Source organism: Microcaecilia unicolor, chromosome 8 (assembly GCF_901765095.1).
Source record: "Microcaecilia unicolor chromosome 8, aMicUni1.1, whole genome shotgun sequence".
Lineage (NCBI taxonomy): Eukaryota > Metazoa > Chordata > Amphibia > Gymnophiona > Siphonopidae > Microcaecilia > Microcaecilia unicolor.
The window spans coordinates 220,660,096-220,687,474 of record NC_044038.1 but is presented as its reverse complement, the minus strand read 5'-3'; the positions used below and the strand labels follow the sequence as shown (position 1 = coordinate 220,687,474).

The window sequence follows — 27,379 nt, the reverse complement described above, 5'->3', positions numbered from 1 at the left end:
TCAGTAACACTGGTTTCTTTTCTCCTCTTTCACTTATGCATGTTTTAAGCACCAGGGTGTTTAGTATTTGCTTCTCTTGTCTTCATAAAGTACCAGGCGCTAGCTGCATTTCTCAAATTAGAACCTTGCTTGGTTTTTCAAACTATTGTGCTGTGGAGGAGTGGCCTAGTGGTTAGAGTGGTGGACTTTGGTCCTGGGGAACTGGGTTCGATTCCCACTACAGGCACAGGCAGCTCCTTGTGACTCTGGGCAAGTCACTTAACCCTCCATTGCCCCAGGTACATGGTAACATAGTAGATGACAGCAGAAAAAGACCTGCACGGTCCATCCAGTCTGCCCAACAAGATAACTCATATGTGCTACTTTTTGTGTATACCCTACTTTGATTTGTACCTGTGCTCTTCAGGGCACAGACCGTATAAGTCTGGCCAGCACTTTCCCTGCCTCCCAACCACCGGCTCTGGCACAGACTGTATAAGTCTGCCGAGCACTATCCTCGCCTCCCAACCACCAGCCCTGCCTCCCACCACCGGCTCTGGCACAGACTGTATAACGACACTCCTGCTAAGAACCTCCTACTCCCAAACCCCTAGCATCTATCGGGGATCTCCCTATAGGGTAGTGAGGGCAAGAGCGATCCTCGGATGTGTCTGCCTTGGCACCTCCTAGCAGTGGCGTAGCCACAGGTGGGCCTGGGTGGGCCAGGGCCCACCTAATTAGGGCTCAGGCCCACCCAATAGTAGCATATGTTTAGCAGTAGCTGGCGGGGATCCCAATCTCTGCTAGCTGAAGACTTCCACCTGATGGAAATGAAAATGCTACTCTCCATGATACCAGCACTTGCACATCCTTAGTTTTCAGCGCAAGGTGGAAAGAGCGATCCTCGGATGTGTCTGCCTTGGCTTCACAATGGCCTCCTCAGCCCCCTAGCGGGAGTCTTGCTGTTTGCTGTGCTATCATTGGGCAGTTAGGTCGCTATATACAGGAAGTGCTTGTTGTCGCTTTCCAACAGCAGTGCAATGCCGGCCCAAGGCATCTGAAGAGAGTGAGACCTTGAGGGTGAAGGAACGAGCTCCTGCGACACCGTAGAGCATTATGGGCTAACAGGCTGAAATAATATCTGGCCGTTTAATGATTTAAATAGCCTGATGTAATCTGTATAATTTTTGAAAATATGTGGATAAAGCAAATTATGCTTTCAACACCACTTACAGATTCATAATTTGCTTTGAATATTGGGCAGCAAATAGCTAAGATCACTAATGTGTATAAGCTTCATCAAAAATCCTACCTGGCCGTGTTTCAACAACGCTGCCTGCGTCAGGGGTACATAGTCTCCAAATTTACAAAAAGGAAACATCTACAAACAGACAAACAATTCATAAAATTATGAAAATGAAAAGCCACAGACTGTGGGTTATTGGTCCAAAAAACCCCTCCCTAGACTTGGCCTTGAGCGCATAACTGGATTTCACTTACATGGGGGATTCTCCACAACTGACACTGCTAGTGTTTCTTTGCAAGCAAACCAACCTTGTTACTTTCTCACATTTGATTCTGAGTTCTGTTCCAGCCCTCGTTCTAGTCCATAATGCGTTCTTTCTTCTAAATCCTGCTTGAGTCTTCTTGGGAAAACAAGGCAAAGCTGGGATTGCTTTCCCCAATTATCCTTGTTCAGGTGGCCTGGGCTCCGATCCATCTGGCTGAGTTTCGGTGAATGTTGACTTTGAGACCGTGCCCTTTTTGTGACACACATTTTTCTAGCCTCGTGCATGCACAGTCACTCCACAGATGTAACACATTATCACGTGTAGCCAAAAACAATTAGAGGAATGAAAGGAAGCAGAAAAAAGCATCCAAATGGATCGGACCAATCGTCGTTTGTTTGTTTTGGAAATTTTTTTTAAATAATAATCTGAATCAACTATGCCAGAGCATGTCTCAGGAAGTCAGAATTACTTTAGGCCTCAGACCGAAAGGAGAAGAATGAATAAATCTAACTGTTGTGTTTCTGTTATATCCGCTGTTGGTATATTGCTCTTGGCTTAAGGATCAAGCCTGCGTGAAAAAATGTCTATGCTAACCTGAATTTCAGCTTAAATAAAATGTACTGTTAGTTCTAAAGTTTTAACTGGACAAGGGCTGGTATGTTTCCAACATGCCCAGGTATTTTCAGTTCACTTTTGTGATTGGCAGAAGGTGGGGTGGATGGGCTTTTGGAATGGGATTTTACCATTCCCCTCTGTAGCAGATAGCAGTAGTTTATAATCCACAGTCAGTCCATTTTTCGATCAGCGTGGTGATTGGATTAAGCTGAACGTAAAAATCTAGGTAGAGGTGCTGAATATGGATATATAATATGGTCATCATGCCAGAACACCTAAATTAAACATGCAGGAGGTAATTCTATAAATTGGCAGCTAGACTGCATGCCACTTACGCACATCATAAGCACCAGTAATTGGTAGTTAGGTTTGAATGTGTACTAGGTCCTATTGTACAAGGTAGTGCGTAAGTATTACAGTGCGTAACTGCAGAAGGAATGGGGGACATGGTTGCAGAATGGGTGGACCGTGCCTATGTTTTCAGGTGATATGCATAACCAAGGAGGTTTGATGAATAGGAGACGGCAGGAGCATGCTTGGCCCACTATCTGGGCTGAAGCCAGTAGGCAGAGCTTGTCGCCCCATCAGTTACATAGGTTTGGGTGTACTAAGATGGCGGTGGCTGCATTGGGGAGAATGAAAACCTGCTTGGATGGACCGGCTTCAGCTTTGTAACGTCAACACTATCTTCTGTTCCTCAAACTTCCTTGTGTGTAACTTATAGAATACTATTAGTTACGCACATCATTTGGCGCATGTAGGCTCACCCATTTATACCTTCCATTGACTTGGCGTAAATGGTCACGCCTAAACTGAGGCATACCTAGTATTCTACAACAACATCCTGGCTCACAGATGCTGTTGTGGAATTGGTGCCTAGCGCTTGGCGTTGTTGTACCGATTTATAGAATTGCCTCAGTTACTTGTTCAGATGGCAGCCAATATCACTGCTCTCAAGCTCATTTTTTATTTATTTTGTTACATTTGTATCCCACATTTCCCCACCTACTTTCATCTCAATGTGGTGCTGACTCTGGTGAGAACAAATACAGAGTGATGTTGTGGTAAGATAAAGTTCGTGTGGCACAGCCACAATTAGGGAATCGTACAACAGAAGAGTTGAGTTATGTCCATTACGTATGTTAGTTTTGTTGTGTCGCAGAGATCAGGCATTTAGGTTGGATTGGTAGGGTATGCCTTTTTAAACAGGTTAGTTTTTAGTGTTGTCTGGAAGTTTAGGTGGTCTTGCGTTGTTTTCAAGGCTTTTGGTAGTGCGTTCCACAGTTGTGTGCTTATGTAGGAAAAGCTGGATGCGTAAGTTGATTTGTATTTGAGGCCTTTGCAGCTTCGGTAGTGCAGATTTAGATATGTTCGTGTAGATTCTGATGTGTTTCTAGTTGGTAAGTCGATCAAGCCTGTCATGTATCCCGGGGCTTCAGCGTAGATAATTTTCCCCACATCACCCCCATTTTTTATACAGATTTTATCAGGCCATTTAGGGATCAGTTCAATAAAGGACACTAAAACTTAGGCACCAAACATTTGGGTGTTCAGCTGGTATTCTATAACTGTACATTTGTGCACCAAATCTGTTATACAAGACTAGCATAAGTACCAAGTTACACACCCAGCTTCAGGTGCGACCACTTATGCCATGTCAATGTCTGGTATAAATGATCACAACTAAATGTGGGAATTCTATAATGCCCTTCCCGTGTGAATGCCGCCTTTGCACTTATACAATGTAATATGCTGTAAAGTTGGCTTGCAGGATAAACTTGCTTTTCAAGCTCATTGATACTTAATTCCTTTCTGTTTGCCTAGTATCTGGATCTTTACTGTGGACAAAGTGATAGAGTGATATTTCCAATGTATAAAAAAATTTATAAACAGTTTCCCATATTTCCATTACATTTATGTTGTTTAATAAATGTAAAAGCATAAATTAAAAAAAAAAAGTTACACACCCAGCTTCAGGTGCAGCCACTTATGCCATGTCAATGTCTGGTATAAATGATCACAACTAAATGTGGGAATTCTATAATGCTCTTCCCGTGTGAATGCCCCTTTGCACTTATACGTTCAAACAGTTATACACACCTAAGTGCACTTTTGTGTGTTAACTGCCATTTCACTCCCATTTTTGGTGATTAACTATTGTTATCGCCCCCTACAGTTAGGTGTTCCTGACTTATGGCACACTATGCCCTTAATGATTTAAATAGCCCAATATCCGTATATTTTCTGAAAATACATAGATAAGCAAGTAATATAGTCACTGGCCACCTATGAATATGTAATCGTCTTTGAATGTTGAGCCCAATGTTTTTTTTGCCAAGATGTAGGCGGCCATTTTCAAACTGTCCATGCCTATTTTCTGTTTGAAACATGCTGCGGGCATTACGTTTTCATGAATAATTGCACCTTTTTCTTGGCTGTATGTTTTTATACATAGTAGTGGACATAGGAATGAAAATTCTATCTGTAAGTTGATGTTTTCCTCCCCTGACCTAAACATGTTTATGACCACACCTTTACTGTAGGTGATTAAAAGTATAAGATTATCCAACACCGCACACAATTTTCAGACAGCCAAATTCTGCATAAATCATTATATACCCACATAAATGTTTTTGAAAATTGTTCTGATTATGGAGCTGATAAGCATCAGGGTCAGCCAGTATAAGAATCGGTGATCAACGGCTGGAGGTGAAGCCAGAAGGTTTCTTATTTAGATGTGATCACAGATTTAGGCCCAACATTTAAATCTCGGGTTATAAGGATGGTACAGAGCTCCTTTTACAAATTAAGATTGCTTTGTAAACTGAAGCCAATTTTAGATGGTTATGATTTGAAGACTATTTTGCACCAGTTAGTAATAGCACCACTCGATTATTGCAATACAGTTTACCTAGGGCTCTCGGCATCAATAAGACCATTCCAAAAAGCGCAAGACACCGCCATCGCAGAATCGTATCAGCTCAGGAAGTTTGGATCATATGTTTCCTTTATTACTTCAGTTGCATTGGTCGCTGTTATGACATGTAAAATTTAAGGGCCCACAGACAGAATTCGACCTTGATGTTCCATGCTGAGCCTTATCCAGGCATCAGCATTAAATATCTGGGTCTTTTCTGGCCACCAGAAGTGAAGCAGGTACCAGCCTGTTTTCAGACCCTGCCCAAATAACTGCCCAGATAAAGTCTGTAAAGCTTTTGTTCCTGTCCTGACTTTATCCAGGCACTTATCAGGTTAGCGGAATGAAAATTGCTGCTGGCTGGGTGAATCCAGGCTCCACCGCCCTGGCACCAGCAGGATAGCGCTGTGACGCATAACTAAATCCGGGGAATCTCCAGTCGGTGTAATTTCACCAGCCTGGAGCATCTCCTGCCCAGTTGAATTGATTAAATATTGTGCCCTAAGCTTTTGTGTCAGTGACGTAGCCAGGGGTGGGCCTGGGTGGGTCCAGGCCCACCCACTTTGGACTCAGGCCCACCCAGTAGCAGCACACCTATGATGTGGCTGGCAGGGATCCGCAAGCCCCAGCAGCCGAAAACTCCCAACAACTGTCCCTCCTGCATACCTTGTAAATAGAAGATTGTCGCCTGCAGCGAGCAGCGACTGATACATACTGTTGGCACTGGCCCCACAGCCTTCCCTCTGATGTATTCCTGCCTATGTGGAAACAGAAAGTTGCATCAGAGGGAAGGCTGTGGGGCCAGCATGAGCAGTGTGTATTAGTTGCTGTTCGCTGTCGGTGAAAATCTGCTATTTAAAAGGTATGCTGGGAAGGGGGATGTTTGAGAGACCATATGGCATGCAGGCAAGAGAAGGAGAGACCAATTCACATGCGACAGGGTGGAGTTCTTCTGCCCCACCCGTATTAGGCCCAGGCCCACCCAAAATTGGGTGTCTGGCTACGCCCCTGTTTTGTGTGTAAAGCGTTTTGCTGATCAGTTATCACTGCCTCTTAAAATGGGTTATCTACAAATGTACCTCATGTAGTCTTTGATCTCAAGAATGGTTTAACTTGAATGTCCCTTCACTGTGCCTGGTTTGATAAACTAGTTCCAGGAGTATGATGATGATTGGAATAATCTGCCAGTCGAGATAAACTCTAAAAGAAGTTTGTTCTGTTTTCAGCTTAAAACTGATTTATATGTCTGTTGTTTTTTCTTTTGAATGATTTGTTTTATTTGCTTTTCTGCTGTGTTTAGAGGATGGATTTGGTTTCAGAATTAGATTTTAAGAATGTGAGTTTGATTTGTTTTGTTTTTGAACTCTTTCATTTGGGGGCTCATTTTTGAAACAGAAAAATGTCCAAAAATTGGCAGATGGACATTTTCTTTTGTAAAAAAAAAAAAAAAAAGTCCAAATCGCTATCTTCAAAACATATTTTAAAGATGTTTTTCTATGCAATTCATCCAAATCACAAGGGGGCGGGATTTGGATGTTTCCAAAACTTGCCAACAGCACCTGGCCGGTTGAATGGCACTTAAACTGGCTATCCATCAGTATTCAGCGAGAAACAGCCAGGTATCCTCCGCAAAATATTCCCAGTTAACTGCTAGTAGATAATTGGCTACATCGCATGATATAATTGGTTATCCCCGAAGATTCGCTGCATAGCCGGCTATTGCAAGTGGCCACATTGGGCACTTAAATAGCTGGAATATCTTTGGCTAGTTTAAACTTAACCAGCTATCTCCAAATATCAACTTAGCTGGTTAGTTTAAACCGGCCAAAAATAAATCGGATATTCAGTGCCGATCACCGGAAATAGCCCGGAACTGAATATCGGCCCCATAATATTTTGATTTGTGCACCACTTTGATGTCTTTCTGTAAAGGCGGTATATTAAGCAACAAATAAACATTAACATATATGTTACCTTTATAAAATATGTGCCCTTTTGAAATGTTGACATATGTTCCATTTTACTACTACTACTACTACTTAACATTTCTTAAGCGCTACTAGGGTTACGCAGCGCTGTACAATTTAACATAGAGGGACAGTCCCTGCTCAAAAAGCTTACAATCTAAAAGACAAGTGAACAAATTACTTTCAATAGGACCAATTTTGTTTTTTAGTCAGAACCAACTTCCGCTTGTGGGGCTATAGTTCCACAGGCCTTTGCTACCAACTATCTGAGGATTTTCCCCTATTTCACCCCACCTCCCTCAGTGCCAGAAATACATCCCCCCAGCCTTCCGTGGTAATGATAAACCACGTAAGTATTGCCATACTGGGAAAGACCAAAGGTCCATCAAGCCCAGCATCTTTTTTTTTTGTTACATTTGTACCCCGCGCTTTCCCACTCATGGCAGGCTCAATGCGGCTTACATGGGGCAATGGAGGGTTAAGTGTGTTGCCCAGATTCACAAGGAGCTGCCTGTGCCTGAAGTGGGGATCAAACTCAGTTCCTCAGTTCCCCAGGACCAAAGTCCACCACCCTAACCACTAGGCCACTCCTCCACTGTTGCTACTATTGGAGATTCTACATGGAATGTTGCTATTCCATTCCACTACACTAGCAACATTCCATGTAGAGGTCGGCCCTTGCAGATCACCAATGTGGCCGCGCAGGCTTCTGCTTCTGTGAGTCTGACGTCCTGCACGTATGTGCAGGACGTCAGACTCACAGAAACAGAAGCCTGCGCAGCCTTCTACATGGAATGTTGCTAGTGGAATAGCAACATTCCATGTAGAATCTCCAATAGTATCTATTTTATTTTTGTTACATTTGTACCCTGCGCTTTCCCACTCATGGCAGGCTCAATGCGGCTTACATGGGGCAATGGAGGGTTAAGTGACTTGCCCAGAGTCACAAGGAGCTGCCTGTGCCTGAAGTGGGAATCAAACTCAGTTCCTCAGTTCCCCAGAACCAAAGTCCACCACCCTAACCACTAGGCCACTCCTCCACTTGTTTCCAACAGTGGCCAATCCAGGTCACAATATACCTGGCAAGATCCCAAAAAAGTACAAAACATTTTATACTTATCCCAGAAATAGTGGGTACACAAGTGAGTGGTGATAACCCAAGAGAGCAAAAGAATACTCAAGAATCCACCGTAGTCGAAAGGAGACCACAGGATGAAGTCAGTCCAGAGGTTGGCTACTAAAATGGTCAGTGATCTTCGTCATAAAGCGTCTTAAAGATCTCAATATGTATACTTTAGAAAAAAGGCAAGAGGGGAGATATGATATTTAAATACCTATGTGGCATAAATGCACAGGAGACGAGTCTCTTACAATTGAAAGGAAGCTCTGGAACGAGGGAGGATAAGATGAAGGTAAAAGGAGACAGACTCAAAAGTAACCTACCTCCTATCCCATGACTCTCCAATTTCCTCTAGAGTCTTTCATGAGGTACTTCGTCAAATGCCTTCTGAAAATCCAGATACACTTGACTCTTGGTTACATATATGCAGAATTCCCAAAGAAACACTGCAGATGCTAGACACAAGTGTAATTCCTATATTTTACAGCTTCCTTCGTGAACAAATTGTCCCTGGTTTACACCAGGATTAAGGGGAATTCTAGGGTAAGATTGTTTTCCCGTGAAGTTTATGAGCTTCCTGTCCGGTAACAGGAGAATCCTCTAGGACATGGCCAGTGAGAAATGTGAGCTGAGTGCCCAAAGAACAGAGGAAAAAAAAATTAACACTGTAGAAACTTAAAAAAAGACTGTGCATTCATGGAGCAATCAACAAAGTTCGATCAAAACTCTTATTGTGGAAACAGGATTCCTCATTGTATTCACGACTACCTGCCGAGCTAGTCTTTATCACCCTTACAGGAATACCGGCCAGACTGAAAAAGTAATACTTACCATGCATTTGTGCAATACTTTCCTGATTTGTGTATCAAAAACTCTATAAACATTTTCATGTCTTCAGGGGTTGAAATGAGGAAAATATATGGTGGTACACCCAAATCCTTCACCGAAGTTTCCTACTTCACTCCATCCCCCCCCCCCCCCCCCCCCCCCAGCTTCTTTTCCTCCACCCTCCCTTTCTCTCCCTTAGGGTTTCTTTCTTCACCCCTCTCCATCCTTCTATTGATCACTATTGATCGACACCTAACACTAGAGAACCATGCGAGAAACACAACCAAGAAGATGTTCCACTCAATGTGGAAACTAAAAAGAATAAGACCTTTCTTCCCAAGAAGTGTTTTCCGTAACTTAGTACAATCATTAGTGCTTAGTCATCTAGACTATTGCAACGCACTATATGCCGGCTGCAAAGAACAAATAATCAAGAAACTCCAGACAGCCCAGAACACGGCAGCTAGACTCATATTTGGCAAACCAAAATTTGAAAGTGCCAAGCCCTTACGAGAAAAATTACACTGGCTTCCACTTAAGGAACGAATCACGTTCAAAATATGTTCACTAGTTCACAAAATTATCCATGGAGACGCACCAGCTTATATGTCTGACCTAATAGACTTACCACCTAGGAACGCCAGAAGATCATCCCGCCCATTCCTCGATCTGCACTTCCCCAGTTGTAAAAGAATGAAATACAAATCAATGCATGCATCAAACTTCACCTACTTGAGCACACAGATATGGAACGCACTGCCGCGCAACTTGAAATCGATCTATGAAAGAACGAACTTCCGCATATTACTGAAGACCCATCTCTTTGAAAGAGCATACCAAAAAGACCAACCCAAGTGAATATACACTACCCAACTCGCCTATTTAATTTCAGAACGGTTTCTTAAAATCTGCTTGTATACTACTATGTTTTTATCATCATACTAACCAAGATCATGCAATACTAAAGGTTTATATTACTAACACTCTTCCACTACTCATGATGTATTGTAAGCCACTTTGAGCCTGCAAAGAGGTGGGATAAGGTGGGATAAAAATGCAACAAATAAATAAATAAAGATCACAGAAAGTTCCCAATTCAACTTTTTCTTTTCAGACAAAGAAGCACATGGAGACAAATAAAGACTACATCTGAAGGAATAAGAAGGGATGATAAGCACAACAATATGATAAAGGGGGTAAAGCAAGGTTAATCAGATTAGGATTCTTCCACTGGAGAAGAGAGAGCTGAGAGGCGATATAATAGAGGTTTATAAAATCATGAGGGGTGTGGAACAAGTAAATAGGAGATAGTTATTTATCCTTTCAGATGGTAAAAGGAACCCTCAAGTACTTTCTAGTATCAGATTTAATGCAGTGTCCTAGTTCTGTTAAAGGCCTAGGCCACTCCTTGACACTTACTAGTAACAGATTTAACTCAGATTTAAGAGAGTACTTTTTTTTCACTCAATACAGAGTTTAGCCATGGAATTTCTTTCCAGAGGATGTGGTCAAGGCATCTAGCACAGTTGGATTTAAAAGGGGTTTGGGCACGTTTCTGAAAGAAACATTCATAAACAATTATTTGCCTGATAGACACGGTGAAATCCACCATTATCCCCTGGAGTGAGCCACAAGGAATGATTCTGCACTCTGAAATCCTGCTGCGTACTTAGGACTTGTATGAGCCGATATTGGAGACAGGATGCTGAGCTCCATGGACCTTTGGTCTGCCCCAGCATGGCATGTTCTACATTCTTATGGTGGTCATCGACCAGGAGCACATGATCCCAATGTTTATGCTGCCGCAGGAAGAGGTGGAAGTTCAGCAGACATGCCAAGTCATACACATTTGGCTTGTAACACATACAATCAGGCTCCTTCTCCAACTCCCACACCTAAGAGGCCTGATCTTACACATTTATTTTATGTATTTATTTAGATTTTGCTCACACCTTTTTCAGTAGTAGCTCAAGGTGAGTTACATTCAGGTACTCTGGATATTTCTCTGTCCCAGGAGGGCTCACAATCTAAGTTTGTACCTGAGGTAATGGAGGGTTAAGTGACTTGCCCAAGATCACAAGGAAGCAGTAGTGGGATTTGAACTTGGCCACCTCTGGATTGCAAGACCAGTGCTCTAAGCACTAAGCCAACATTGGCTCCCTCCCTTCACTCCAGCAATCTGGCATTCTCTCACCTCTTTCTCCCCTCTCCCATTCCATTGTGTAGGCCAGCATCTCCCCTTCCCTTTGTTCCCCCCCCCCCCGACCCTAAAAACTTGCCTGTTACCGACATTCTTACATCAGGGTCTCTCTGGCCAGTCCTGGGTTCCTTCCCCTCTGTTGCAACTTCCTGTTTCCGTGTAGGCAGGATGTAGCAGAGGGAAAGAAGCTTCAGAGCCACTGGAGGTAAGCAGTGCCAGTGAACCTGCAAGTTTGTAGGGCCCCCACAGCAGCGGGGGGGGGGGGGGGGTTGAGGGGAAAAGGATGGGAAGATGCCAGACACACAGCAGAAAGAGGGTGGGAATGCTGCACTTGAATGGAAGGGGAGGGAACATGTTGGATGGGAACGCTGCATTTGGATGAAAAGGGAGGGAGAGGGGGAAATGCTACACATGGATGGAAGAAAAGTGAAGAGAGAGTCGGGGAGGAGAAAGGAAAGGATGCCAAGATGGTTGGGGGGGGGGGGGGAGAGATGCCAAGATGTTGGGGGGGGAGAAGAAGAGATGCTAGCATCTGCAGGGAAAGAAAGAAAAGGGAGAGGTGCTGGACGTGCAAAACGGAGACAGAACAGGAGCGAGGAAAGAGAGGAGCACTTGCTTGACCCCTGGGAGGGGCAGGGGCAGGTGGAGGAAAGAGAGAGAATTGATGGCTTGGGTGGGGGGAAGATGGGGAGAAGGGAGAGATGCTGACATGTTGGGGGGGAACATAGTGATACAGGTTTTGTTGGATTAGGCACGCATAGGGACACAGAGATGGGAGACGTTCAACATGGCGGGAAGATAGGGGCAAGGATACAGGGGTGATGCTGGATAGAATAGATAGGGACAAATGGATAAGGAGACTCTGGCAGATAGTTAAGAGAAGATAAGAGGAAAGCAGAAACCAGAGACTGGGACCAACACCATTAGAAAAATAATGACCAGAGGATAAAGGTAGAAAAAAGAATTTTATTTGCTATTGATTGATTAGGATATGTCAGTTTTTGTAATGTGTATCTGCCAGGACTGTTTTTAGACATGGCTGGGGCCTGGGAGAAGAGTCTTACTCACTGGCCTTCGATCTCTAGCATTGCGGTGGTAAATCTCTAGCTTTGAGATGGGCTACCCTTGGCATCTCTGGTACGGTGAAGGGAGAAAGAGAAAGAGTTGGGACAATGCATGTTTGGAGTTTTTCAAAAAAAGGGCAGGCCCACCGTGGAAAGAGGGAGAATAGAAAGAGCAAGGCCACTGTGCAAATGTAGAGAGGAAAGACAGAGTGAAATTCCCTGTCATTGTGGGACACATTCACCAATCTGGCTGGTTTTCCTCCTCCTCCTCTCTGTGGCTGAACTGGGGTGTAGAAAACATCTGTTTATCATAGTGCCCCAGTTTGAAGTCTGCTGATAGCAATTGTCCGCAGTCTTCAACATCTGAATTAAGCTCTTGGTAATCACTGATACTTATGGACACCTAGCTGACGTCACCAAAAGAGCCACACTAGCCACAGCAATTTCTGAATGACCCAGCTTCCAAAGGGAGACAGTTCATTCCAGTTCTTTTTTTAGGACACCCCTTAACACATTTTGCTCCTCGCAGTGCGGATTTTCAAGCAGAAGAAATAGATCTACAGCTGTCACACTGTGTTGAGTCTTAGTTTTCAAAAAAAAAAAAACAACAACAACAGGGATGGCCATCAGGTCATGATCTTGAGTCCTTTTTCTACAACCTAACAGGGTAGGCAGGAGCTGGGGGTGCGGAAATAGAACAGGATGGGCATTCTCCCAAAAATGTTTTCCTACATCTGCCACCGTTCGTTAGCATGGAGGTTGAACAGGAATGTTTCCAGCTCCTTGTAAGAAATGCACCACTTAGCGAGCCGGGTGCTTGCTGCGGCAGCTGGAAGGATTCTGTCCCGTTGGAAGCCAGTTACATACAGAGAAAAAAATAAAGTAGCCAGGTTTCAGCTTTAACTCATATAACAACTGGTGCTGCTGTTCACAAGTTCTTAACATGGGCTGCTTCAACCAGTTTTCTGTATCTGTTCATCTGTCCCATTCTAGACATGGCCACTTTTCTACACTAATAATTAGAAACCACTACTACTACTACTACTACTTAACATTTGTAAAGCGCTACTAGGGTTACGCAGCGCTGTACAAATTAACATGGACAGTCCCTGCTCAAAGAGCTTACAATCTAAGAGACAACTGAATGGTCAGTCCGATAGGGGCAGTCTGGATTTACTGAACGGTAAGAGTTAAGTGCCGAATGCAGCATTGAAGAGGTGGGTTTTGTTTGTTATCACATTTATACCCCACATTTTCCCAACTGTGTCAGGCTCAATGTGGCTTACATCACACTGCAAAGGCAAACGTCAATCCAGTAAATTAAGCTAATACAAAATAAAACCTACATAAATAATGGCAAGGATGGGGAAGGAACGAAAGGAACAGGGAAACCAGGGGAGAGGAGGGAAGGGTGGATGTGTCCAAAATTGTCGTAAAATTGATGGAGACCCCGGCTGAGTCCTTGGGGTAGGCCTTTCCAAATAAGATGGTCTTAAGAGATTTCCTGAAATTTAGATGGTTTTGGATGGTGTTTATAGTTTTTGGCAAAGCATTCCATAGTTGTGAGCAGATAAAGGAGAAGGATGAAGCATGTGTGGATTTATACTTAAGACCGTTGCAGCTTGGTTAATGAAGGTTTAGGTATGAACGGGATAGTCTTAATGCATTCCTGGGTGGAAGGATGATTAGTTTAGTCATGTAGCCCGGGAATTACCATAGAGAATTTTGTGAACTAGGGAGCAGATTTTAAAGGTGATGATGTATAGCCATTTGCACACGAAACCCGCCTATAAACTAGGTTTTGATAGAATATAATTTACATGTTAATCAGACCTGATTTTTGATCTGTGAGATTTCTTTTTTCTGTCATTTTTTTTTTTTACGATGACACATGTATGTCACTACAACAGGCTGTCAGAAAATGTGGGGGACTGATGGGGTTCCTGTCAGGTTGTCCCCCAAACCCAGGTACGCTCTTGAGGGGGCGTTACACTACTTTTATAGGCCCAATCTTTTCCTTTTTACACCACAGAGCTCTTCTGTAAAGTACACACATATGCGTTGGGTTACTATGGTAGGGAAACCCCAATTAAGTTGCTTTAATATAAACTACTAGGTAAACTTGCCAGTGTTTTTCCACATAAACGAAAGTGACATTGATTTATTTTAAATAGCATTTCAGTTTTGTTGACCAAAAGCAATTTATGGGGAAAGTTATTCATTTGGGCTATCGTTACATTGGATTATTTTTCCACAATTCGTGCCATTTTTGCACAGGGTCTTACTGCATGACTTGTGCAAAAATAACCCATCTTATCAATTGCCCATGTTGATAACTCCTCCTCCCCTCCCCCCCCTTGACTGTTATGCTTAGTTTTGGTTGTGTAGCACCATTTATTTTATTTGGATTTGATATACTGCTGCAACTGACAAGCAGAACCGAAGGGTTAACACATCAATAAAAAGGAAGAAATTGAAGGGAACTATCAGAATAATGCTTAGGAAAATAAACACACTCGTACCAAAGGGAAACAGGGGGAAAATGGAAAAGGACGGTAGAAACATGACGGCAGATAAAGGCCATATGACCCATCCAGTCTGCCCATCCTCTGTAACCCCTAATTCTTCCTGTTCCTAAGCGATCCCACATGCTTATCCCATGCCTTTTTAAATTCTGGAACAGTCCTCGACTCCACTACCTCCACCGGGAGGCCATTCCACGCCTCCACCACCCTTTCTGTGGAATAATACTTCCTTAGGGAAATGAGACTTGATATACTAGCCTTTCTGAGGTTTTTGCAACTACATTCAAAGCAGCTACTTATTTTGTACCAGGGGCAATGGAGGGTTAAGTGACTTGCCCAGAGTCACAAGGAGCTGCAGTGGGAATTGAACTCAGTTCCCCAGGATCAAAGTCCACTGTACTAACCACTAGGCTACTCCTCCAAATGACCCATCCAGTCTGCCCATCCTCTGTAACCCTTAATTCTTCCTGTTCCTAAGCGATCCCACATGCTTATCCCATGCCTTTTTAAATTCTGGAACAGTCCTCGACTCCACCACCTCCACCAGGAGGCCATTCCACGCCTCCACCACCCTTTCTGTGAAATAATACTTCCTTAGGTTACTCCTAAGCCTGTTCCCTTTCAACTTTGTCGTATGCCCCCTCATTCCAGAGCTCTCCTTCATTTGAAAAAGGCTCTCTTCCTGTACATAAATGCCCTTGAGATATTTAAACGTCTCTATCATGTCTCCTCTCTCCCTCCTCTCTTCCAGCGTATACATGTTGAGGTTCATAAGCCTGAAAGGTAGGGCAAGAACAATAAGCAAGAGTGGGGGAGAGGGGAAAAGGTCAGGGAAAGAGAGGCAGTCATGACCCCAACTCAAGTGGCATCACTGAAAGGCCTGGGTAAAAAGCCAGGTTTTGATTGCTGACGAATCGGGCAATAATATCGCACTCTGGATACCTAGCGGAAGTTTATTCTACAAGACAGGTGCAACATAGAGAGCTCAATTTTGGATATGCTAGCTTTGTGCCTGTCACGGCCCAGGCAAAACCTTCTTATGGTCATTAAGTGATTGTAGGATATGGACAGGACTATGGGGAATGGTAAGAGATGCTTGGTAGGGAGGTAAGCCAAGGGCTTGAAGGCCAGGAGCCCCCTAGTATACTAACTATAAAAACAAACAATTCAGAAATTTCTGGAAAAGCAAAGTTTTCAACGAACGTTTAAAATACATATAGTTGTTAATGGTTTTAAAATCAAACACCATGATTTGGCCAGTTCAGCACCTGTAAGTAAACTGCAGACAGGTGGACCCAGGCCCATACCTACCCCTACCTGTTACACTTGTGGTGGAAACTGTGAGCCCCCCCAAAACTCACCAGAAACTCATTGTACCCACATATAGGTGCCCCCTTCACCCATAAGGGCTACTGTAATAGTGTACAGTTGGGGGTAGTGTCTTTTGGGTGGATTTTGGGGGCTCAGCAGACAAGATAATGCAGCAACGGTGAGATGTGCACCTGGGAGCATTTATTTGAAGTCCACTGCAGTGCCCCCTAGGGTGCCCCTTTCTCTCGTGGGATGTCTGTGTGGCCAGTCCACTGAAAATGCTGTTTCCACCTATATCCTAATGGCTTGATTTTGTGCACTTTTCACTTTTTTTTTTTAAATGGACCAAAAAGATAAACACACAGAACACAAAAACATCTAGCAAATAGTTATTTTCAAGAAAAAAAAAAAGATAAGACGTTTTTCTGTTCTGAAAAAAAAAAGACATTTGTACCCCGCTCTGTCCCACTCATGGCAGGCTCAATGCAGCTTACATATTGTATACAGGTACTTATTTGTACCTGGGGCAATGGAGGGTTAAGTGACTTGCCCAGAGTCACAAGGAGCTGCCTGTGCCTGAAGTGGGAATCGAACTCAGTTCCTCAGGACCAAATTCCACCACTCCTAACCACTAGGCCACTCCTCCAAGACTCTGAAACTGACCCTGTTCCCCAATTGAACGTTGGGCGTTATTAGCAAAATGTCCATAGTTGGACTTAGATGTTATATATCCTTCCATGGTTGCAACAGTTTTAGAATGTTTCGATGTATTCACCTCATGGCAAATTGATCAGCAGCAATAGCTTTCATATTAACTGACCTGTGTGTGTAACTTTATTGCTTTATATATCTTATTTTGTATTAATTGAAGATAATTCTGTCTTATGTTGTGGTTATTAGAATTTATTTTATTTTGTATTTGATTATACTGAACATTTGTAATCTACCTTGAACTTATCGTGGTGAAGTGGACAATACGTAACCAGAGTAAATTAAATTCAAAGGCGTATGTTGTATCATATGGAATCTTCCAGTATGCCAATACATAGGTGAAAGGGTCTCATCTTCAGTGTGCTGGAACGACCTGTTTTGTTCCTTGCACAGGAAGAATCAACAATTACATGTCTCTGCATGTATTCCCTACATATTTTTTTGTGGTTTATTATGGTTATAGTTTTTTGTCATTTCATTTTCTCATGTGTATCGTTTCTCATTTTAGCACATGCAACATAGGTCTGTTTTTTATACAGTACTTGCGCTTATTTGAACTCTGTACATAGTGTGTTTTTTTTTTTTTGTTTTGTTACATTTGTACCCCGCACTTTCCCACTCATGGCAGGCTCAATGCGGCTTACATATTGTATACAGGTACTTATTTGTACCTGGGGCAATGGAGGGTTAAGTGACTTGCCCAGAGTCACAAGGAGCTGCCTGTGCCTGAAGTGGGAATTGAACTCAGTTCCTCAGGGCCAAAGTCCACCATCTTAACCACTAGGCCACTCCTCCACTGTTGCTACTATTTGAGATTCTACATGGAATGTTGCTATTCCACTAGCAACATTCCATGTAGAAGTTGGACCTTGCAGATCACCAATGTGGCTGCGCAGGCTTCTGCTTCTGTGAGTCTGACGTCCTGCAGGACGTCAGACTCACAGAAACAGAAGCCTGCGCAGCCTTCTACATGGAATGTTGCTAGTGGAATAGCAACATTCCAAGTAGAATCTCCAATAGTATCTATTTTATTTTTGTTACATTTGTACCCTGCACTTTCCCACTCATGGCAGGCTCAATGCGGCTTACATGGGGCAATGGAGGGTTAAGTGACTTGCCCAGAGTCACAAGGAGCTGCCTGTGCCTGAGGTGGGAATTGAACTCAGTTCCTCAGGACCAAAGTCCACCATCTTAACCACTAGGCCACTCCTCCACTCCAAAACGACATCAAAAATATTTAATATGCTTGTGTCGTTTCGGGTGGGAAAGAAGAAAAATATAATCTAATATTGTTGTTTTTTGTACTGACAGCATTTCTCCAGCGCCCTCTATGGGTGTGTAAAATAGATTTGCGTTCTTGTGAGGAAAGGGACCCCTAATTGTGTTAGGCCAGAGTTTAAAAGCAATTTAATAAGGTATTGCAGGCGATGCAGACAAAAACCATCTTACATTTCCACATTGGCATCACCTATCTTCACCTACACTTTAGAAGGGTTAATTCTGTAAGGGGGCATATGCTTTAAACAGTAAAATATATGTCCCTTTGAGATATTTTAATCATTTAACTGTCGATGTGGCAACCTGACGTGTAAATAACCCCTTACAGAATACTGACATTACACACATGGTGGCATATGTTACTGGTGAAGTTTGGATGGAACGTGCAAGTACATGTATAGATTATCAAATAATTTAATTTACATGTGTATGTGATAAATATTGTGCCAGCCACTTAAGGCTAGTATTTTTTTTTAAAGGAGGCGAGGATAGTGGTGGGCAGACTTATACGGTCTGTGCCAGAGCCAGTGGTGGGAGGCGGGGCTGGTGGTTGGGAGGCGGGGAATAGTGCTGAGCAGACTTATACGGTCTGTGCCAGAGCCGGTGGTGGGAGGCGGGACTGGTGGTTGGGAGGAGGGGATAGTGCTGGACAGACTTGTACAGTCTGTGCCCTGAAAAAGACAGGTACAAATCAAAGTAAGTTATCTTGTTGGGCAGACTGGATGGACCGTGCAGGTCTTTTTCTGCCATCATCTACTATGTTACTATGTTACTTTTCTTTATAAACTAATGCCTAAGTAGGCACCAGCTTAATTTCTGTTTACCTGTCTTATCTAGCTTGTAAGCTCTTTGAGCAGAGACTGTCTTTTTTTGTGTATGGTGTACAACGCTGCGTGTGCCTTGTAGCGCTGTAGAAATGAGTAGTAGTAATAGTAGTAAATAGTAGTTATAGGCGAGGAAGTGGGCGTTCCAAAATTTACACTCACTTATAGAATATGCCCCCGTACGCCTAAATCTACGTGCTGGCATTTACACCACGTTTCTCTTGGTTTAAATGAATGCGCATAGTTTTAATCACTGTGATATCAACTAAGCGTATTCTACATCCTGCGCCTAAATTTAAGCTTAAGTGGAAATTTATTCTGCCCAGATTTTTCAGGCACCATATATAGAATCTGGCCCTATTTGTAGAATACCCCTGCGTATCAGAAGGCTACTAAAAGTTATTCAGTGAACCAGAATAAATAATCTATTAGAACAGAATGCTGTCCGTATCTACCCCAAATCATCTTAGAAAATTAGTGCTCAAGAGGGCAAGCATCCTTTGTAGTGCACAAATGTTTTGCCGCTACTTGTGACTAGGCAGAATTGCTGGCATTTCAACACCTTGGTGCAGGCCTCCAGACTTTTTGTTTACTTTTCTCTGATCATCAAAAGCTGATGTGAGGAAAGGCTCTAACAGTTTGAAAACCTTTCTTGCTTTCCCACGCTATGGTACACTGCACCTAAGCCCCCGGTCCTGAGGAAGCCCCTTTCTCTTGGGGTGAACAGGCCTTGATTTTTCTGCCACTCAGTTGCAGACAGGTTCCTGTTGTACTGCACCGCACCTAATTCAAGTTGGGGCTCTTTCTTTGTCGTGCTTACCCCGCATCCCTCAGAATGACAGCCCGCAGCAGCTGAAAATCATTGGACTTGTTTTTAAGATGGACCCCTAGGGGGCTCTTAAAACTCGAACTTTTAACCTTGGTGGCAAGGATAGAACATTTTATTACAACATTTCAGAAAAAAAATGCTTTTAGAGGCAGCGGTGGGTTATACAATGGAAGTTGCGCACTTATGCCAAAGAAAAGATCCCAAAAAAAAGTCACTTACGGTTTTTAACTTGTAAATAAAATTTTGCTTGGAAGTTTGAAGAAAAAAGTAATTTTATTGAAAATGTTCAGTTGTATCATGTCCACAAATAAACTCTGCTCTGTTGATACCGTTTATTTTTGTGGTGAATGGTAAGCAGGGTCATACCAAGGGTTGTGCAAGCAGGGTGGCCACATCGAGTGCAAGGGAGGGGAGGGCAGCAAAATTGCTCCCCATCCATTGTTTTCTCTTCTTGGCCAGAGTGAGGTCGGTGGGTTGGTAGTGCCAGGGAGCGTCACACAGTGCAAGATTCTGGCTCAGTATTTTATGTGGTCGAGGCTGAATGTAAAAGAGCAGGGATTAGTTATAAGCAGGAGCTTAGTCAAGATCGGGAGGCGGGGCTGGTGGTTGGGAGGCGGGGATAGGGCTGGGCAGACTTATAGGGTCTGTGCCAGAGCCGGTGGTGGGAAGCGGGACTGGTGGTTGGGAGGCGGGGATAGTGCTGGACAGACTTGTACGGTCTGTGCCAGAGCCGGGGTTGGGAGGCAGGGCTGGGGAGGTGAGGATAGTGCTGGGCAGACTTATACGGTCTGTGCCTGTGCCAGAGCCGGTGGTTGGGAGGTGGGGCTGGTGGTTGGGAGGCGGGGATAGTGCGGGGCAGACTTATACGGTCTGTGCCCTGAAGAGCATAGGTACAAATCAAAGTAGGGTATACACAAAAAGCAGCAAATATGAGTTATCTTGTTGGGCAGACTGGATGGACCGTGCAGGTCTTTTTCTGCCGTCATCTACTATGTTACTATGTTACTATGACTAAATTATATATTTGTGTGTGTGTATAACCTGCACGCTCCGTCCAGTCTGCCCAGCAAGATAAACTCATGTGCTACATTTTGTGTATACCGTACCTTGATTTGTATCTGCCATTTTCAGGGACAGACCATAGAAGTCTTGCCCCGCCTCCCCCCACTGGCTCTGCCACCCAATACTACTACTACTACTACTACTACTACTTAACATTTCTAGAGCGCTACTAGGGTTACGCAGCACTGTACAGTTTAACAAAGAAGGCCAGTCCCTGCTCAAAGGAGCTTACAATCTAAAGGACGAAATGTCAAGTTGGGGCAGTCGAGATTTCCTGAATAGAGGTATAGTGGTTAGGTGCCGAAGGCGACATTGAAGAGGTGGGCTTTGAGCAAGGATTTGAAGATGGGCAGGGAGGGGGCCTGGCGTATGGGCTCAGGGAGTTTGCTTCTGAGGATCCATTTCTTTTGAACAGGATTCCTTTATGTTTATCCCAAGCATGTTTGAATTCCGTTACCACCTCCCGCGGGAGGGCATTCCAAGTATCCATCACTCTCTCCGTGAAATACTTCCTGACATTTTTCTTGAGTCTGCCCCCTTCAATCTCGTTTCATGTCCTCTCGTATTACCGCCTTCCCATCTCCGGAAAAGGTTCGTTTGCGGATTAATACCTTTCAAATATTTGAACGTCTGTATCATATCACCCCTGTTTCTCCTTTCCTCCATGGTATACATGTGCAGGTCAACAAGTCTCTCCTCATACGTCTTGTAACGCAAATCCCATACCATTCTCGTAGCTTTTCTTTGCACCGCTTCAATTCTTATACGTGTATTAGGTTAGAAGAGTACCGGTCTTCCATTTTCTATGTTGTAGGACCTAAATTATGGAATACACTGCCTTTGAAGTGGTACTTGTTAAATGCAAAGGGTACAATTAGTCACCAGGAGGGCACACAAATGATAAGGAACCTGGGCACCTAGGATCTGTTATAGAATACTAACAGGCAGTGGGGACAGCATGCTCAGGCCCATCCAAATTTCTGCCGCCTTTGTTATGGCTGGCAGGGATCCCCTAGCCCCAGCAGCTGGAAGAGGTCCTCCGACGGCCAGAACAGGTCATTCCCCTACTTGCTGCAGCCGGCGGCACTGTTCACGTGTTGTCACCACGTTGCCCCTCCCCTCCATGCACATGCTCAGGTTTTGCGCTTGCATGGGAAGGGAGAGGCCTGCACAGCAGCAGCACATGGACAGTGCCGCCGGCTGCAGCAAGTAAGGGAATGACCTCTTCCAGCTGGCGGGGCTGGGGGATCCCCGCTAGCTCAGGTATTTACTTTTTTTCCTGGGGGTTGCTGGTGCAGATGCAGGGGTGGGGCCAGAAAATGGTTGGGGGAGAGGGGATTGTATGCCCACCCACTTTGGGCTCAGGCCCACCCAAAAATACATGTCTGGCTGTGCTGTTCTCATAAATATGATCACATGATCTCACTCCTACAAAAAGCGCTGGTTACCAGTTGCACGTTGCATTAATTACAAAATTTCGGTTCTCATAAAATGAATAATTTTGGACAGCCACCTTATCTGCCACAGCTCCTGACTCCCTCTGTCCCTACTCTCGCAGTCTTTGATCATCCCAGCACAACCGCCTCATGGTTCCATCTTTGCCCTTTATTCGACCCGATACTATACGCTCTCGAATCTTTAGCATATCTGCTGCTACCCTCTGGAATTCCCTACGATCAGAGTCATCTCACTCTCTATTTAAAACAGCCCTGAAAACATTTCTTTTCAAGGCTGCTTCCTCCACCTGATTTGATAATATTCCTGCCACCCATATAGCTGGGTTCCTTTTTTTGCCCTTTTCAAGGTCAGGTACTAATTGCCAGTAGCCTATTTGCCTGTATTTCTCTATTTTTAATCTATATCCCTTTTTGCTTCTACTTATTTACCTTGTTCTTTCCTGTCATTTCATTGTAGTTCTTTTTCCTACTTTCCTTTTCTTAATTTTGGAATATTAACTGCTCAGACGGTATATCCCAGGGCGGTATATCAAATATAGAATAAAGTTGAAACTATACTTTAGCATGCCACGCCTTTTATAGAATAGTGCTTAGCGCATTCTCTGGGTATCAGACTTGCGCCTGCAGAAACCTGGTGTAAATCCTGGAGCCCAAGTTGGGCACGCTGACTTTGTCTATGGTCCTTACTTTGACGGCTCCTCCTACCGGGGCCGCTTGCGCAGCCTTGCCATGACTCTGACCTCAACCCCAGCGGACTCACAGTGGCAGCATCCTTCCACGCACGCCACAGGCTACTGAATTGAGGCTGGTAGCAGAACGTCAGGGGAGGGGTGCGCCTGGGCGTCATCAAGGCTGAGCACTCTTAAGGAAGCTCAGCCCCACTTACAGTGCCTTTGCAACAAGAAGCCTTGTTCCTGGTCCCTGCAAATCCTGGTTCCTGCCAAGCCTTGTTCCTGGTTCCTGCCAAAGCCTTGTTCTTGGTTTGTGCCAAGTGTGTCAAGCTCTTGTGCTCCAGCCATGCCAAGCTCTTGTGCTCCAGCCATGCCAAGCTCCTGAGTTCCGACCATGATAGTTCTTGGGTTCCAGTCCCACCTGGCTTCTGTTTCCTGCTTGGTCCTCTCTCCTTGGGCCTTGGAGGTGATCTGTCTGCAGCATCTGGCCTATAACTGGGATCCAAGGACTTAATACCATGAAACATAACACTATAACTCTACACGCAACTTTTTGAAATGACCCTGACCCTCTCATGCCCCTCCCATGGCCACACCCCTTTTGGGTTGCATGGTATGGGATTTGGGTGCATATGGTTATAGCATGAAGCAAGATAGGCACACAAATTCAGTTAATGCCAATTAGCACCCAATTGTTGGCATTAATTGGTTCGTTAACCAATTTAGTTGGGCACACATTTTAGGTTGACACCCAAATATTGCACAACAACCTGCCAGCAAAGTAAAGGGCTATCGAATAAGATAAGTGAATATTTGGCTGTGAACTATTGAACTATTGGAAAGTTTAATGTTTGAATATTCTCTACAGGAGTCACTGACTGGTTCTTGTATAAATAAGAAAGTCAGTGAAAGTACAAATAAGTAAGTTAACGGTTGACAGATTTCAACTGATTTTTTCATTGAGTATTGTTCTCTCAGTATTGAAATATATATATATATATATTTATGGGACGTAGGGCTCGTGGTCCAGTGGTTTTTCCTCCGGCATTTTGGGGGGGGGGGGGGGGGATTTACACTGACCTGTGAGCACTAGGTCCTTTTATGAATAAAAGGAAATGGATCAATGATAAGATTAGCTCCAGTAATAGCGTTGGCGCTCTTATAAATATTGAGCAAAGTGTGATCTCTTGGAGACCAGTCAAGCTTGGAAGCATTGAGGTCCAATTGGATAAGTTTATTAATTTAGATACAAGCTGGGAGAGTAATACTCATGTACCAACTGGGAAATATAATAAGGGATTAGATCTAAACCAGTGGTTCCCATAATTTAGATTGTGTTGAATAACACAATTTTAGGTGCCGGCCCTCGCAACAAGAAGTTGCATCAGAGAGGGCTGGGGAGGCCCCGGAGTGCCTGTGTGAATCGCAGACGGCCCGAAAATGTAAGCTGCAAGCACTGCAGTGGCGGCAGGGGAAGGAGAAGGAAACAGCAGCGATCCTGGACCTACAGGAAAGAAGATAGTGGGTGATGCTGGATTTAGGGAAGGCAGATGAGGGGGCTGCAGGGAGGCAGGGGTGTGCTGGTGTGAGAGGAGGGCGCTGCAGGGAAAGGGAGACCCATGTGGGGGGGGGGTGCCACAGAGACCCATGTGGCTGGAGTGGGGGGGGGGGTACCGCGAACTGAACAAGTTTGGGAACCCCCGAATTACTCTCTTTACACTTGCATGTAGCATGTGATATATATTCAATGTTGATTGCTTTTTGTGCAGAAGTCTGGAAGCCTCACAGACAAAATGGTCAGAGCCCAGGGCAATGCTTTCCTTATGCTCCCCCTCAATTAGCCTTTTCAGTGCTGAACATAAGAGCCCTTTACAAGGGACCTAAGGCTTGAGATGCCTCTCTCTTCCTCCTCCACTCATACCACGTAAATGATTTTGCACACAAATTAGACCTGCCCCTGGGTGATCTCAACTTGGCAACTGCACAGGAGATGGAATTAAAAAAAAATTCCCAAGCTGTTCATTTATTCATATTTTGTTCTTATGAACACAACAAATCTATCTGTATCATGCAGAGCACACTGTATTGAGCATGTAGCTGCTCTCCAGCAAATTGTTGATTTTCCTACAGAGTCAAAAAAGATGGCATAGTGCAAAAAATTTGTTCTACATTATAATTCATATCTTACGTAAGGACATAAGTATTGCCATACTGGGACAGACCGATGGACCATCAAGCTCAGTATCCTGTTTCCAATTGTGGCCAGTCCAGGTCACAAGTACCTGGCAAGATCACAGAACAGTAAAACAGGTTTTATGCTGCTTATCCTAGAAATAAGTAGTGGATTTTCCCAAGTCCATCGTAATAATGGCTTATGGACTTTTCATTTAGGAAATTATACAAACCTTTTTTTAAACCCTGCTAAGCTAACTGCTTTTACCACATTCTCTGGCAACGAATTCCAGAGTTTAATCATACGTTGAGTGAAGAAATATTTTCTTTGGTTTGTTGTGAATTTACTACTTAGTAGCTTCATTGTGTGCTCCTTAGTCCTAGTATTTTTGGAAAGAATAAACAAGTGATTCATGTCTACCCGTTCCATTCCACTCGGTATTTTATAAACCTCTATCCTATCTCCCCTCAGCCATCTCATCTCCAGGCTGAAGAGTCCCAGCTGCATTAGCCTTTCCTCCTAGAGAAGTTGTCCCATCCCCTTTATCATTTTCATTGCTCTTCTCTGTACCTTTTCTAATTCTGCTATATCTTTTTTTGAGATGCGGTGCACAGAATTGCACACAGTATTCGAGGTGCGATCACACCATGGAGCGATACAAAGTCATTATTTTATTCTCATTTTTATAGAATGTAGAAACTGGAACTGAGTCCTGCTCAGGGCAAGCTTAATTCTGTTGGTATTTTAGAAAAGGATCTGCCAATGCATTAAAATACCTTGCCATAGTGCATGTTTATTTGCTGCATATGCAGCAGGAGCAGCCATTTAAAAAAAGAAACGCATTGAAAAAATGCACGGTATGGACCCAGCTGCTCCACATGGAGCAGCATAGCTAAATGTTAAATCCCAGTGGCGTTCCTGGGGGGGGGGGGGGGGGCGGTCCGCCTCGGGTGCACGGCGCTGGTGGGGGGGGGGGGGTGCCGCACGCGCCTGTCCTTCGTTCCATGCTCCCTCTGCCCCGGAACAGGTTACTTCCTGTTCCGGGGCAGAGGGAGCGTGGAATGAACGAAGGACAGGCACGCGCGGCACCCCCCCCCCCCCCACCAGCGCCGTGCACCCAGGGGGGGTTCTTTCACAGGGGGTGTCCTTTCGCCCGGGGGGGTCGCGCTGCACCCGGGGGCCGGGGCGCATTGGCGATCCGCCCCGGGTGTCAGCCCCCCTAGGAACGCCACTGGTTTATCCCCCAATATTCAGCCCATGGCTGTCAGTTGTGTTAAAGCCGCTGATCCCTACAGGTGAATTTAACCCAGATATTCAATGCCAGGGTCATATCTGGGCAGCAGCATTGACAATCCAGGTCGGCTGTGGACCTAGAAGTTATGCAGGTGCCAACAATATTTGGGCCAGTATCCACATATTGCCCCCAGTATGGCTAAACAGATCTGGATCGGCTGGAGTGGACTTCGATAGCAACTCCTGGGTTGGGCAGTCTTCTAAAATATGTTTCCTGACAATGGCAAAGACAGATCAAGATCAAGTATACATATGTTATATCTTAGCATATCATATGCTATCAGTTTATCTTGTTAGGCAGATTGGATGGACCATGCAGGTATTTTTGTGTTGTCATCTACTACGTTCTGTGAGTGAGGGTGCTGTGCAGCTCATTGGGGAGGGGAAGACATCTTGACTGGTAAGTTGAATACTGTCAGCAATGTGGTTATAAAAGGGGTTCCCAAACTTTTTTTGGTTTGTGCATCCCCCCCCCCCCCCCACATGGGTCTCCTTTCCTTACAGCCCCCTCCTCTCACAGCACACCTCTGCCTTCCCTAAATCTAGCATCGCTCGCTATCTTCCTTCCTGCAGGTCCAGGATCGCTGCCGCTTCCTTTTCCTTCCCCTGCCACCGCTGCAGTACTTACGGCTTACATTTTTGGGCTGCTCGCGATTCACACAGGCACTCTGGGGCCTTCCCAGCCCTCTCTGATGCAACTTCCTGTTGCGAGGGCCGGATGCGGCAAAGGGAAGTCCCCGCAGTGCCTGTATGAATCGCAGACGGGCCAAAAATGTAAGCTGCAAGCACTGCAGCGGCGGCGGCGGGGGAAGAAGCAGGAAGCATCAGATGCTGGATCTGCGGGAGGGGAAAGTAGGAAGCAATGCGCCGCTGCACCCCTGAGAGTTCACTGCGGCTGACCAGGGTGCCGCGGCGCACAGTTTGGGAACCGCTGAGTTTATAACTAAGACTCCCATCGTGTTTGGCTGCCTATATGGTTGGCGTGGCGGAGACTTGACAACCAGCATTTAGGCATGGGTGACTGGAACCCACACAGAATAGCGG

The 27,379-nt window shown here is 44.6% G+C and overlaps 1 protein-coding gene across 2 annotated transcripts in view; it reads left to right on the top strand.

Moving 5' to 3' along the window:
* EYA2 (EYA transcriptional coactivator and phosphatase 2) overlaps positions 1–27,379 on the top strand; it is a 298,678-nt gene that overhangs the window by 121,764 nt on the left and 149,535 nt on the right. The gene's annotated exons all lie outside the window — the stretch shown is intronic.